We start from the raw sequence: 13949 nt of genomic DNA on the forward strand, positions 1-13949 counted from the left end.
ACTTATGGGTTGATGCTTGCACAGTACTAGGTGTACGCTACACCGCCCTGGGCAGCCGGGGTCACATGTTTTCTGGGGACAGACACCTCAGAATGGGGACTGTCTCCAGAAAATGGAACTGTATGTTAACCATTATGTAATATTATGCCTCTGAACCATTAATTTAAAGCAGAGGTCTCCAAACTGCAGCATGGGGGCACTATTCCTCCCACTATTCCTCTTGATGACAACAATGAGGGGCACTATTCCTCCCACTGACAGCAACAATGGGGCACTATTCTTCCAACTGGCACCAATGATGGCACTGTTTACTCCCACTGATACCATGACATTTTCTATTCCCTAAGGCCACAGGTTTTGAGACCCTTACTTTAGAGGATTGTCCTGGAAACATACACATTATCCATAGAATATAGCACTTGCTATTCACTCAGTTTTCCTATAACACAGACAGGTGTGCAAAAATTTGGGTTGGCTTTTTTTTGTCTGCTGAAACAAGGGATAAGAACAAGGATGTAGATGTGCAAGGTATAGGGCCCAAATCCAATCATATACGGTTTTTGTAAAAACTCCTAATTTTTTGGTAACAGAAAAAAAGGAGAATCGTAGAGGTTTGTAATATGTAGCGTGTTTTAGATTTACCCTGTTCTTTATCATTTCATTTTTTTAAAAATAACTTCATTATTGTAACATTGTAGCAACGGAGAAGGTACAATACCAAACAACACTTATGATGTAGCATCAGACAGGTCAGATAGATATTGTATTCAAGCCATCAAAAGGCAAAGATGAGCAGATAATATTAACAGTCAGTATGTGGGGACTCAAAGGACCAAACCTGAAGAGTAATAATAAAATGAGGCATGATGACCTAGTTCTGTTTGTGTCCTTTTTGAGCTAGAACAATGGTTTCTAAACTGTGGCCCTTTGCTTGCCTTTATCTGGCCCTTGGGCTACTATTACGCCCCCTGATACAAGGCACTATTCTTTCTATTGACACCAATGCTGCAGCACTATTTCTTCCACTGACACCATAGTAGGGGATACTTCCTCCCACTGATACCAACAATGGGGTACTATACCTTCCACTCATGGGCGTAGCATAAAGGGTTGCAGGGGTCACAATCGCAACCCCGCCCCTAGCTCCAGGGGGCCCCTGCAGCCTCCCTGTCATATCATATCCTCCGCAAAATCCAGCTCCGATCTGCCCTAGGGCCCCACAGCCACGCTCCAGTACTGGGCTTCTACTTTGCCTCCCACAGCCACACCCCTCTGTTCCCATTGGCTGGGGAGAAGCTGTGAGCCATTTCCTGAATGGAGAGGAGCACGAGGTGAGAACAGCCCAGGATGGGGAAGTGTCTGTGCTCTGTGCTGGCAACATGGAATGGTAACCGAGCTCAGCAAGGCAAGAGGAGGAGAGTGCCGTCCTGTAGCCACGATGGGACCGATGTCACTGGTGAGGTATGACACTGCTCAGTGTCTCCTAGTCACCAGCAGGGATTCTCTGTACCTCTGTACCCCCCCCCCCCCCCCACTTACCCCACTTCCCTGACAACTGGGGAAAAGACACACACCTCCGGAAAGTGACCTTTCCCCAACACCTGCCAACACTGACAGAGAAACCTTCAGAAATTGCTAAAACAAATCCCGTAACACCTCCTCGTGGAGCCCCTGAAGCTCCAGATTTTGTGTCACATGGCTTTGCCCTCCCAGATCTAAGTTGCCCCCCAAAGCCCCCTGACCACCCCCTCCACCCTGCATGCTATGCCCGGCTGCTGAGCTCCTTTCCCATTACAGCACTCTATACTGTTCCTCCTCCGCAGGGCTGAAATCACATTCCTTTACAACACAGCCAGTTAGCCATGATCTGCACAGGGTGTACCTGCCTACTGCAACTACACTGCCGTTCTGACCAGAGAATTTCACAGATCAGAAGGGCAACATAAAAGCCAAATACACCCTGTGAAGGCTGACAGACTGTGTGTAAAGGAATGTGATTTCAGCCCTGTGTAGTGTGTGTGTGTGTGTGTGTGTGTGGGGGGGGGGGGTGTATAAAGTGCTGGGATGGGAAAGGAGCTGTGCCAAGTGACCTAACAGGGGTCCCTGTCCTCTGATTCTCCAGCGGTGATCCCTGTCCTCTGATTCTCCAGCGGTAATCCCTGTCTTCTGATTCTCCAGCGGTGATCCCTGTCTTCTGATTCTCCAGCGGTGACCCCTGTCCTCTGATGTAAAGAGGAACTCTGGGAACTCAAAACTCCTAAACCACATTGAGTATCTTGGCGTGCGGTGGTTGTATCTGCACACACGTTGGAAGTAGTGGGGGAGGACCCAGGTCAACTTTTGCATTGGGGCCCACAAGCTTCAAGCTACGCCTCTGCTTCCACTAATACCAATGATGGGGTATTAATCCTCCTACTGACCACAGGCCTTTTAGGGGACCGGGAACAAGGATTGCCTGGGTTTATCATTTTTATTTTTCTATGATTCTATAGTTACAATTTCTTAGATGGGTCAGAACATAACATAAAATACACAAACAGATGGCATTTACTGTTTTTCTCCTGAGAATACTGTGATTTGCTCTGTACATAAGTGGCAGGTGAAACTTTTCAGCCTCCTTCCGTAAGATACTAATGCTGGTTTCTAAACTCTGCTTATAGGACTGTTTGTTCTGCAGCTATACAGGATTTTGGGGTGTTAGGCAGGATCCTACCTGACAAAGGGAGAGGATCTCTACTTAAAGTGGAACTTTAATCAAAAATAAAGTCCTGTTAGATGTCTTCAGGCTGGCCCCATTTTGTAGGTATAGCTATGTAAAACATTAGAAATAAGTGCCTATACTGAATGAAATCCAGTAATACACTGTTTCTCCCTGTTCTGCACATGCTCAGTGGCTCTCCATTTTTAGGCACTGCTGAGTTTGTAGAGGCCGATCTGCTGACAGAAGTGGAATTAAGGTTCGGTTCACACTAGCCCAAGCCCAAAGTTGCGCGACTCTCAGTGCAACTATGGAGTCCACTTTGATACGACTTTGATGTGACTTTTTACACTCTGTAGCATTTAAATTGTATCAAAGTCGGACCAAAGTAGTGCAGGAACCTTTTTAATGTCAGGCAGACTTATGTAGTATCAGTTAAAGGGGTTGTAAAGGCTCGTGTTTTTTCACCTTAATACATCCTATGCATTAAGGTGAAAAAACACCTTGAAGTCTCCGGCCCCCCAGTCCCACGTTTTACTTACCTGAGCCCCGAATTTCCATCGGCACATCCCTGCAGTCCCTCTCTCTGCGGGTTTCCGGCTCTTGATTGGATAGATTGATAGCAGTGCAGCCATTGGCTCCCTCTGCTGTCAATCAAATCCAATGATGCGGGCGCCGGGGGCGGGGCCAAGTCCTGCATTCAGCCTCTATGGACGCGGAATGCTGGACTCTGGAGTGCGCCCGCAAGGTAACTCCCTCGGGAGAGCGCTTCTAATGCGGGTAGAAGCCGCAAGTGCCGCCGAGGGACCCCAGAAATGGATGATCGGGGCCACTCTGTGCAAAACGAGCTGCACAGTGGAGGTAAGTATGACATGTTTGTTATTTAAAAACATGATCCTTTAGTAACACTTTAAGACAGCTCTCATAGGGAAACATTGAGTTTCACATGTCATCTGACTTGGGGTCTCCCAAGTCGGATCCAATGTCGCATCAAAATGAACAGAGCCTAAGCCCTCCTCTCCTTTACAGCCAAGGAAGCCGCTCCTGTTTTACCTGCAGCTGCCATGGTGCTGTACATATGATCAGTTATGACATCAGCCATTTGATGGTCTGACAGTTTGGTTGAGGACACAAGCAAATGTGACAGTTAGCAATCCCGGCAATCCAGGAATGTAACTGTAATGACCAGACAAGAAACAGGAAGTGGGCTGTATAAGGTATTTACTGGCAGAAAAAAAATGTTGAAAAAATGACTGAAGTTCCACTTTAATGTGGAATGTATGTTCCTTGATAAAAAACATTATTTTTTATCAAGTTGTCATGGGTAAAGTTTCACCGCTTGCTCACCAGCGGCCGTCATTATACTGCGGCAGGTTGGCACGTTCCCGCAAATCGTCGTACCGGTACGGAGGTCGCTTTAAGAGCTATAGCAGGCGCGAGCGCCCGCTGCACGGCGGGGGAGCTGATGCGCGTGGCCGGTGACCGCAATGTCCGCCGGCCACCCGTGATCGCTCCACAGAGAGCCAGAACGGGGATCTGTCGATGTAAACAAACAGATCCCTGTTCTGACAGGGAAGTACAGAGTGATCGTCTGTTCCTAGTGAATAGGAACAGCGATCTCTCTGTAACCCCAGTCAGTCCCCTCCCCCTACAGTTAGAAACACCTCCTCGGGAACACATTTAACCCCTTAATCATCCCTAGTGTTAACCCCTTCCCTGCCAGTGTCATTTATACAGTAATCATTGCATTTTTATAGCGCTGATCGCTGTATAAATGTCAGTGGTCCCTAAAAAGTGTCAAAAGTGTCCGATCTGTTCGCTGCAATGTCAAATGCTAAAAATCGATGATCACCACCATTACTAGTATCCCCTATTTTATAGACGCTATAACTTTTGTGCAAACCAATAAATATACGCTTATTGCGATTTTTTTTACCAAAAATATGCAGAGGAATACATATTGGCCTAACCTGATGAAGACATTTTTTTAAAATTTTTTTTTGGATATTTATTATAGCAAAAAGTAAAACATATTGTTTTGTTTTTCAAAATTGTCGGTCTTTTTTTGTTTATAGCGCAAAAAATAAAAACAGAGGTGATCAAATACCCCCAAAAGAAAGCTCTATTTGTGCTAAAAAAAGGACGTCAACTTTGTTTGGGTACAGCGTCGTATGACCGGGCAATTGTCAGTTAAAGCGACGCAGTGCCGTATCACAAAAAATGACCTGGTCATTAAGGGGATAAATCCTTCCGGTCCTTAAGTGGTTAAATCTATGCTTAGCTGATGATTTTAATTAAAAAGCATGCAGTGTGAGAAACTCTCTTCTAATATTGCCATAAGTCTATTGCAACATTGCTTACTGTATATTCAATTATCTACAGATTGCAATACCAAGAACCAGGGCTTCTTTTAAGCTGGAACTTGGTGGAACTCAGTTGCACCACCTCTGGCTCAGGCCCTCTGCTCCCTGCTCACCACTATCACTTGTAAACACAGAAGTCCAGCTTCTGTGTTTACAAGTGCAAACCTCCCAACTGTCCCTGATTTTGAGGGACTGTCCCTGTTTTGGAGGGACTGTCCCTGATTTGGAGGGACTGTCCCTGATTTGGAGCAATGTCCCTCTGTCCCTTATTTCTCCTCATTTGTCCCTTATTTTGGTCTGATCTATATAGTTGTATATAAAATGCATGTTTTATCTTTCAAAAAGTGTTTCCCAGTGCTAAACCTTTCATCCAATTTCTAAATTGCTGCATTTGTACAAGTCAATATAAAGGAATAGTAGTGGTAAAAAAAAGCACTTGTGGATTTAATTAACTTTTTGGGGGGTTAATTCTCCTTTAAGGGGATGTGGCAGGGGGCGTGTCCTATGCCTACATATATTTGCTAGTAGGTGTCCCTCATTCCCATCTCAAAATGTTGGGAGGTATGCAAGTGACAGCTTGTCTCCAAATGACTCCCACAGATCTGATCTCCTGAGTGGCCCCCACTGAATGGAGACAAGGGAGAATTAGGTGCCCGGGGTACATTGCGGATGCCAACACCCCCCACTGGATAATCTCTCTGCAGGTGAGAGAGGTGGAGCCAACTACAGTGTGTGGGGAGGTACTAAAGCCAACAGGGTGCTTCAATCTAATACAGAAACAAAAGAAAGACATGTAGAAGATGGTGGAGCTTTTTAAAGAGGTGGGTAGAAGATGGGGGGCAGAGGAGTGATGGGGGGATATTGCATGCATGTCAGAGCTGAAAAGGGGTGAAAGTTAGATGTGGATGGGGGATGCAGAGGTAAGCAACTGTGGAAGAACGCTGAACTCTGCACTCTGTATGCAGTGCACCCCCGAACACTGCACTCTGTTTGTAACCCCCCTTCCCGAACTCTGTATGTAATGCACTCCTTTAAGACCCTCCCACTGTTAGTGACATTTGACCACACCCACTATTTGGGTTTGGAGGCTGGGGGGGTCAGGGTCTTTTGAGGGGGTCGGGGTCTTTTGAGGGGGTCGTGTTAGAGTTCCTGTACCTACTTTCTGAGAAAAAAAGCCCTGCCAAGAACTGTCATTGGATAGGTAATAGTAGACATGGGAGGAAATCAATGGTCATAATAAATAAAAAAATCATTACAAAGATAAACAAATACATACTCTTTAAAACCCTAGTGCCAGTAAAAAATACACTTTTGTAAGTTAAATGACCAAATAAAATAGTCCTCTTTTTATTGAAAAAAGAAACACATTTATGCACTCCTGATGCCTTTAACAGTCAGATACTTTCCACGTAAAACAAATAATATATCTGAAATAAAAAAGAATACAAAAAAATTTAGTGGCTCCCATAAGCCACAACAGGAGGCTTTTTAAAGCTCTCAGTCACAGGTGATACAAAAGATACTTTACTCTGACTGCATTTCTTTTACATTTTCAAAGGCAAGAATGAGGTTGGGACCCCCACTGCCTTCTGGGATGTACACGTCACACATCCGAGGAAATAGCGTTTTACTTAGGGATGCATGCCAGTCGGGAGAGCCATGCATGTGCAGACAGGACACAGGTCTCTACAAAGTCCCAGATATTCAAAACCAGCGACATGTGTGTGCATGCACTGAAAATCCCCTGCGCATGCGCACACACGCCGCTGGTCTGTGTTAGGTCCCGCATACCTGGAAGAGACCTGCGGCACATCTGTGCACATGCAGAATATTTCAAGATGTTGGCGCTGAAGAGCAACAGCAAGAGACGTTTGTCAGGGTGAAGTTCTTCTAGGCACCAATTTAACCTGCATAACAAGTGTGCCAGGAAAAAGAATTTGCTTTGGCAAAAAAAAAAAAAATCAGCTTGGACAAATACTTAAAAAAATAATAATAAAAAAAAAAACTTTGTGAAAAATTAAAAAAAAAAAAAGCAGCTTTGCCTGCAACACTCGCATCCTCTCTTCCTTTGCTCCCCACAAATTCACACGCTAAATGATTCAGCATTTTCTTCTGGGGTAAAGAATTTCCGCCAGCAAAAGATTGAGAGCAGGTTCTCTATTTTTCCGACGGAAAAAGTTCCTATCGGAAATTCCGATCGTCTGTAGCAATTCCGACGCGCAAAAGTCCTACGCATGCTCGGAAACATTTCAACGCGTGCTCGGAAGCAGTGAACTTCATTTTCTCGGCTCATTGTAGTGTTGTACGTCACCGCGTTCTTGACGGTTAAAAGTTCAGAGAACTTTTGTGTGACCGTGTGTATGCAAGGCAAGCTTGAACGGAATTCCGTGGGAAAAACCATCCAAGGTTTTTCTGACGGAAATTCCGATTGTGTGTACAGGGCATAAGGTCACCATAAACTTTACAATCTGACCGCACAACCCTGGTTCAATCAATATGAGGACCTACCTAATCTATCCAATCAATTTGTATCCAATCAGGCACTACGTAGTTGTTGGTAGATCTAAGGCTCTATTCACATTCGGCGTTTTGTAACCTTGATACTGCCCACAATCTCAAATCGCACTACAATCGCAAAACGCATGTTCAAGTGCCATTCATTTTCAATGGCACCTAAACACATTGCGGTTTTGCCGCGATTATTGTGCGGCAATCACAGCAGACCGCATCGTGCGAAGCTTGTCATCCAAAAGCAGCTCCTTTTTGGTTGATGAGCTTCACGCATTGTGGTTTGCCGCGATTGCCACAAGATTTGTCATGCGATAATTGCAACAAAACCACACACCCCTTAGGTGCCATTGAAAATTAATCTGTCCGAGATCCCAAAATATCAAATGTGAATGGAGCCTAAAGAAGATTATACAATCAGATAGTAACATGTCGTAAGCTTTAGAGGAGGGATAAATCAGTCAGATAGGTTGCAGAACCCATTACGATAAGTTGTCACTGCTCGTGATTAGCAGTGCCTGGAGCAACCATGTCTTTGTTAGCCAAGCTAGCGGTGGTCTCTGTACCCAGGGAGAGGATTAAGTAGCACAAGGAGCCAATCAGTTGTACAGCAGTTTATGGAGCATGCCGATAGAAGGAGAGAGCAGAGTGACAAAGGGAAAAGCTCATCAGTTTGTGGCTTCGCTTTTTACTTTCCAGTAGTAGGTTAGGGGTGACAAGGAGACCTAAAAGTGTTTCTGGTGCAAATTCCTTTCCTGCTAGCACGGGGTGGGCGGGGGAAGCCATCCCTGCTGGGAGAAGACAGTGAATATCGCTAGCGACTATAGCAGCCACTAACAATAATCCCAAGAGAATCTGGCAGGCTGGTTGTACCCAGGCTGATTGACCCATCAGCTTGGTACATTAAGCCTGCCCATTAACGGTTCGAATCTCGGCTAGTTCCTGCTGAAGCATGTATGGCCGACCTTACTGACCTGCAGAGAAGAGTGAGCTCTCCTCTTCTGCCGGAAAGGACTATGTTACGGAGCAGAGCTGTGTAAATCTCAGAGATGGATGGACAGAAATGCTAAACAGCTCCCCTATATAAATTTCAACTTCAACTTTAACCACTTGCTGACCTCTGCACGCCGATATACGTTGGCACAATGGCAGCGGTAGGCAAATGGGCGTACCTGTACTTCCCCTTTAATTGGCAGGGCTAGTGGGCGCGCGCCCGCTGCGTACAGCGTGACCTGTCCCGCGGGTCCCACATACTCGATGTTCGCCGGTGTCCCACGATCGTGACACAGTGCCGCAGAACAGGGAGATGCCTATGTAAACAAGGCATTTCCCCGTTCTGCCAAGTGACATGACAGGGATCTACTGCTCCCTGTCATCAGGAGCAGTGATTGATGTCTTGTCAGTGGTAGCCCACCCCCCCCCCCACAGTTAGAACAACTTCCTAGGACACACTTAACCCCTTGATCGCCCCCTAGTGTTTAACCCCTTCCCTGCCAGTGTCATTTACACAGTAATCAGTGCATTTTTATAGCACTGATTGCTGTATAAATGACAATGGTCCCAAAATAATGTCAAAAGTGTCCGATGTGTCCACCATAATGTCGAAGTCATGATAAAAATCACAGATCGCCGCCATTACTAATAACAAAAAAATAATAATGAAAATGCCAGAAATCTATGCCCTATTTTGTAGATGCTATAACTTTTGCGCAAACCAATCAATATGCACTTATTGCTATTTTTTTTACCAAAAATATGTAGAAGAATACATATCGGCCTAAACTGAGAAAAAAAATAGTTTTTTTATATATTTTTGGGGGATATTTATGATAGCAAAATGTAAAAAATATTGCTTTTTTTTTTAAATTGTTGCTCTTTTAGCGCAAAAAAATAAAAACCGCAGAGGTGATCAAATACCACCAAAAGACAGCTCTATTTGTGGGGAAAAAAAGGACGTCAATTTTGTTTGGGTGTAACGTCGCACAGCCGCGCAGTTAAAGCGACGCGGTGCCGTATCGCAAAAAGTGCTCTGGTCAGGAAGGGGGTTAAATCTTCCGGGGCTGAAGCGGTTAAACGTCCAATTAAAACTATGTTGACAAAATTAGGCTACAGGTAGATTTTATAGCACCATATCTTAAATGAAACCAGGTCGAAAAAAGATGGCTACAGCATGACGCGGCATTTGGCCACGGTGTACCGCAAACAAAATGATCGCTTTGATGACCGCAACATTTACTATACATTCATTGGCTCTCACTAGTGAGTCAAAAATTCTCTTTTCAGACACGTGAAAGTATACTAAACATGTGATCACGACGCCGACCACCGACCATTAACAATGTACCCGATAGTAACGATTTACTATCACTATGAATTCACATATTAGACAATATAAAATATTTTTGATTGTGATTCACATGTAACATTTGTTGTTAGTGTTTCACGTGGCCTTGTTGTAAGATGCTTTTGATTCTTTGTATCAACAAGTAAAACATAAAAAAAAAAAAAAAGAAATAAGATAGTATAAAAGCTTAAAAATAACAAACACACAGAAAACGTAGAAACTGAGATCTAGATAGATAGATAGATAGATAGATAGATAGATAGATAGATAGATAGATAGATAGATAGATCGATCTAATCCCATTAAGCCTACCAGCATTCTCTCTGGATCGTGTAGCCTCCTCCCTCCATATATTACATAGGTTACGTAGATTGGCAGATGTCAGCGGACAGGATAGCCTCTTCTATTCTGGCAGGAATTAAAGAGACGCAAGAGGAAGGAATATGCAGTGAGTAAGGCCTCTCTGTACAAGGCCTGCCTGGAAGGCAGATGAGGCCTGTGATCTCATGGTCACAACACTACTCCTCCCACCGGATTGTCACAAGCTACTCCCAACTATTACCATAAGGCAAGCCCACAGCTCTCAAATGACAATCAGAGCTGTTCCCAGATAATGACATCACCAAAGCCCTATTTATAAATGACTGCTCACGTTGCCCAGCACAGCTCTGAACACTCGAATCCCATTATTACACTAGCTGCATTGTGTTATTATGTTACCGTCATCTCCCATTCATGTATTCATTTACTTTGAGGAAGACACAGGGACTTCATACCTTTTTTTTTCCTCCAGTTGTCTTCTGTATTGCTAGTTAAGCCTGCATACAGTATTCTGTATTGTAAAGTGTTGTATAACAGGTCTCGCTCATCTCTCATTCACTCTCCTAGTAAACGATTGTCTGTTCCTCGAACAGTTAATCCAGAATGGTGCGCGGTTATATAACCCATCCTGGACTACTTTCCACCGAAGAGAAGCAGCGAGGCAGCACAGAGCGATGATGATGGGCAAAGTGCGAGAACGCATAGCAACCAGAAATCAAATTAGCTGGAGACCTAAGCTGAAATGTCATTGGATTCTGTGGGTTACCGAGCTAGCCTTTCAGCCATTTGTACTGTTTATAGCATAAGCCTGAAAAGAGCATCTTCACTCTTTCAATCTACATCGACTATTTTTAATCCTTATGCTGCTAGCATTAGTAAATAGATAAGAAAGTACATAGCTCCCAACTGTCCCTGATTTAGAGGGACTATTCCTCATTCAGAACAAAGTCCCTCTGTTCCTCTTTCCTCCTCATTTGTCCCTCAGTTGTATATAAAATGCACTTTTTATCTTTCAAAAAGTGTTTGCCAGTGCTAAACCTTTCATCCAATTTGTAAATTGCTGCATTTGTAAAATCCAAAAGTCAATATAAAGGAATAGTAGCAGTAAAAAAAAGCACGTGTGGGTTTAAACAGTCTTTTTTTATGTACAATTCTCCTTTAAGTGGGCATGGCAAGGGGGTGTGTCAAATGCCTACGTACTTTTGCTAATAGGTGTCCCTCGTTCCCATCTCAAAAAGTTGGGAGGTGTGAAAAGTATATTATATTTACTTGTTTTAAACTTTTCTTTTTTACATTTCTTCAGTTACTTCCTGGTTTCCAGGCCTAGGCAAATGATGTCATATATCCCAGGAATCTTCAGGAGAGGGAGGAGGGGTGTTCTCAGCTAAGCACACCTTCCTTCCTGCATACCCGAGCTAAGTGCAGATGGATTCCAGGAAGTAAATGCTACATGAATTAGCTGCCCTGTTTATTCCTTGAGATAGCAATAAAGTTGATAAAAAAAAAAATCACGAGAAAGTGTAAAAAAAAATTGGATGAAATAAATAATAATAAAAAAAATGTTTAAAATGTCCGTCCATGTTCGTGCACAAAGGCAAATGCATATGCTGGTCCCGCATGCATATGCAAATGGTGATCATACTACGAATGCCGTGAATGTCATAATAAGAGCAATAATTCTAGCACCAGACCTCCTGGGTAACTCTAAAGTGGAAACCTGTAAAGACCTGTAAAGACCTTTAAAGCGTCGCCTATGAAGATTTCTAAATTCCTTAGTTTGTTGCCATTTCATTGGCGTACGCAATTTGAAAGCATTACATATTAGATATCTATTTACTCTGCATAACATCCTCTTTTAAATGTTACAAAAAATGGGTATTATATTGTGTTTGTGTGCACTAAAATGCATTAAAGTGTATTTTTTCCTATAAATATGTGTTTGAAAAACGACTGCACAATTATATTGTTACATAGTTACATAGTTACATAGTAGGTGAGGTCGAAAAAAGACACAAGTCCATCAAGTCCAACCTATGTGTGTGATTATATGTCAGTATTACATTGTATATCCCTGTATGTTGTGGTCGTTCAGGTGCTTATCTAATAGTTTTTTGAAACTATCAATACCCCCCGCTGAGACCACAGCCTGTGGAAGGGAATTCCACATCCTTAACCGCTCTTATAGTAAAGAACCCTCTATGTAGTTTAAGGTTAAACTTCTTTTCTTCTATATTTAATGAGTGGCCACATGTCTTGTTACATTTCCTTCCCTATTGTGGGGTCACCAGTACGGTATTTCTATATTGAAATCATATCCCCTCTCAAGCGTCTCTTCTCCAGAGAGAATAAGTTCAGTGCTCGCAACCTTTCCTCATAACTAATATCCTCCAGACACTTTATTAGCTTTGTTGCCCTTCTTTGTACTCGCTCCAATTCCAGTACATCCTTCCTGAGGACTGGTGCCCAAAACTGGACAGCATACTCTAGGTGCGGCCGGACCAGAGTCTTGTAGAGCGGGAGAATTACAGTTTTATCTCTGGAATTAATCCCCTTTATAATGCATGCCAATATTCTGTTTGCTTTGTTAGCAGCAGCTTGGCATTGCATGCCATTGCTGAGCCTATCATCTACTAGGACCCCCAGGTCCTTTTCCATCCTAGATTCCCCCAGAGGTTCTCCCCCCAGTGTATAGATTGCATTCATATTTTTGCCACCCAAATGCATTATTTTACATTTTTCTACATTGAACCTCATTTGCCATGTAGTTGCCCACCCCATTAATTTGTTCAGATCTTTTTGTAAGGTTTCCACATCCTGCGGAGAAGTTATTTCCCCGCTTAGCTTAGTATCGTCTGCAAATACAGAGATTGAACTGTTTATCCCATCCTCCAGGTCTTTATGAACAAAATAAATAGGATTGGTCCCAGCACACCACCCTCTGAACTCGCCCTTGTAGCCAGTTTTCAATCCATCTACCCATCCTATGGTTCATGCCAACGGACCTTATTTTATACAGTAAACGTTTATGGGGAACTGTGTCATAGAAAATGTGACATAGAAAATTACAACTACCAACATCTGTGAATGGACACCCTGCGGCCCAGGAGCGCGCCTGCATGGGTGCCCCCACAGCAAGCTGCTTGCTGTGGGGGCACCCAGCAGTAGGGAGGAGCCAGGAGTACTGGCATGGGACCCAAGAAGAGGAGGAATCTGGACTGCTCTGTGCAAAAGCATTGGACAGAGCAGGTAAGTATAACATGTTTGTTATTAAAAAAAAAACAAAACAAGGCTTTAATATTGCTTTAATGTGGACCTGTCGTCATATTGGAAACTCATAGTGGATTTCATAGGTATGCGCAGCCTATTGCTTTTGGGTGTGCACCCCAAAGATCAAACACACATGCCTTTCTCTGCAGCCTCAGCTGCACGGGACAGTGAATGAATGGGACGTGCTCTGTGCTGAGCGGCTTCCTGTTCATTCCCAAACTGAAGCATTGTAAACACAGTTTACCATTCTTCAGTTATGAATGGACACAGTGAGCAAGTGTGTTTACTGTGTTCATTTAGAAAAGGAAGGGACCAGTGTCCTGTCAGAACACCCATCGGAAAATGTAACGGAAGTGGCGTTCTGAGCAAAAAAATGCTTACTGCGCATACGTTATGCCTTCCAACATGGCCGCTATGGGTTCCAATAGGTTTCCTAATCTGACAGAAC

At 43.7% G+C, this 13949-nt stretch overlaps 1 protein-coding gene across 3 annotated transcripts in view; it reads right to left on the minus strand.

The window, feature by feature from the left end:
- Positions 1–10920, minus strand: part of CUL1 (cullin 1) — a 159772-nt gene extending 148852 nt beyond the window's left edge. Inside the window, exon 1 of one of the 3 annotated variants that reach the window (XM_073630447.1) lies at positions 10690–10920. The gene's annotated coding sequence lies outside the window, so the exon portion shown is untranslated. Of the gene's footprint in view, positions 1–10225; positions 10479–10689 lie in introns of those variants that run through there. The other 2 variants (XM_073630445.1, XM_073630448.1) reach the window with 2 other exon arrangements.
- Positions 10921–13949: the final 3029 nt, after the last annotated feature.

Source organism: Aquarana catesbeiana, linkage group LG05 (genome assembly GCF_042186555.1).
Source record: "Aquarana catesbeiana isolate 2022-GZ linkage group LG05, ASM4218655v1, whole genome shotgun sequence".
Taxonomy (NCBI): domain Eukaryota; kingdom Metazoa; phylum Chordata; class Amphibia; order Anura; family Ranidae; genus Aquarana; species Aquarana catesbeiana.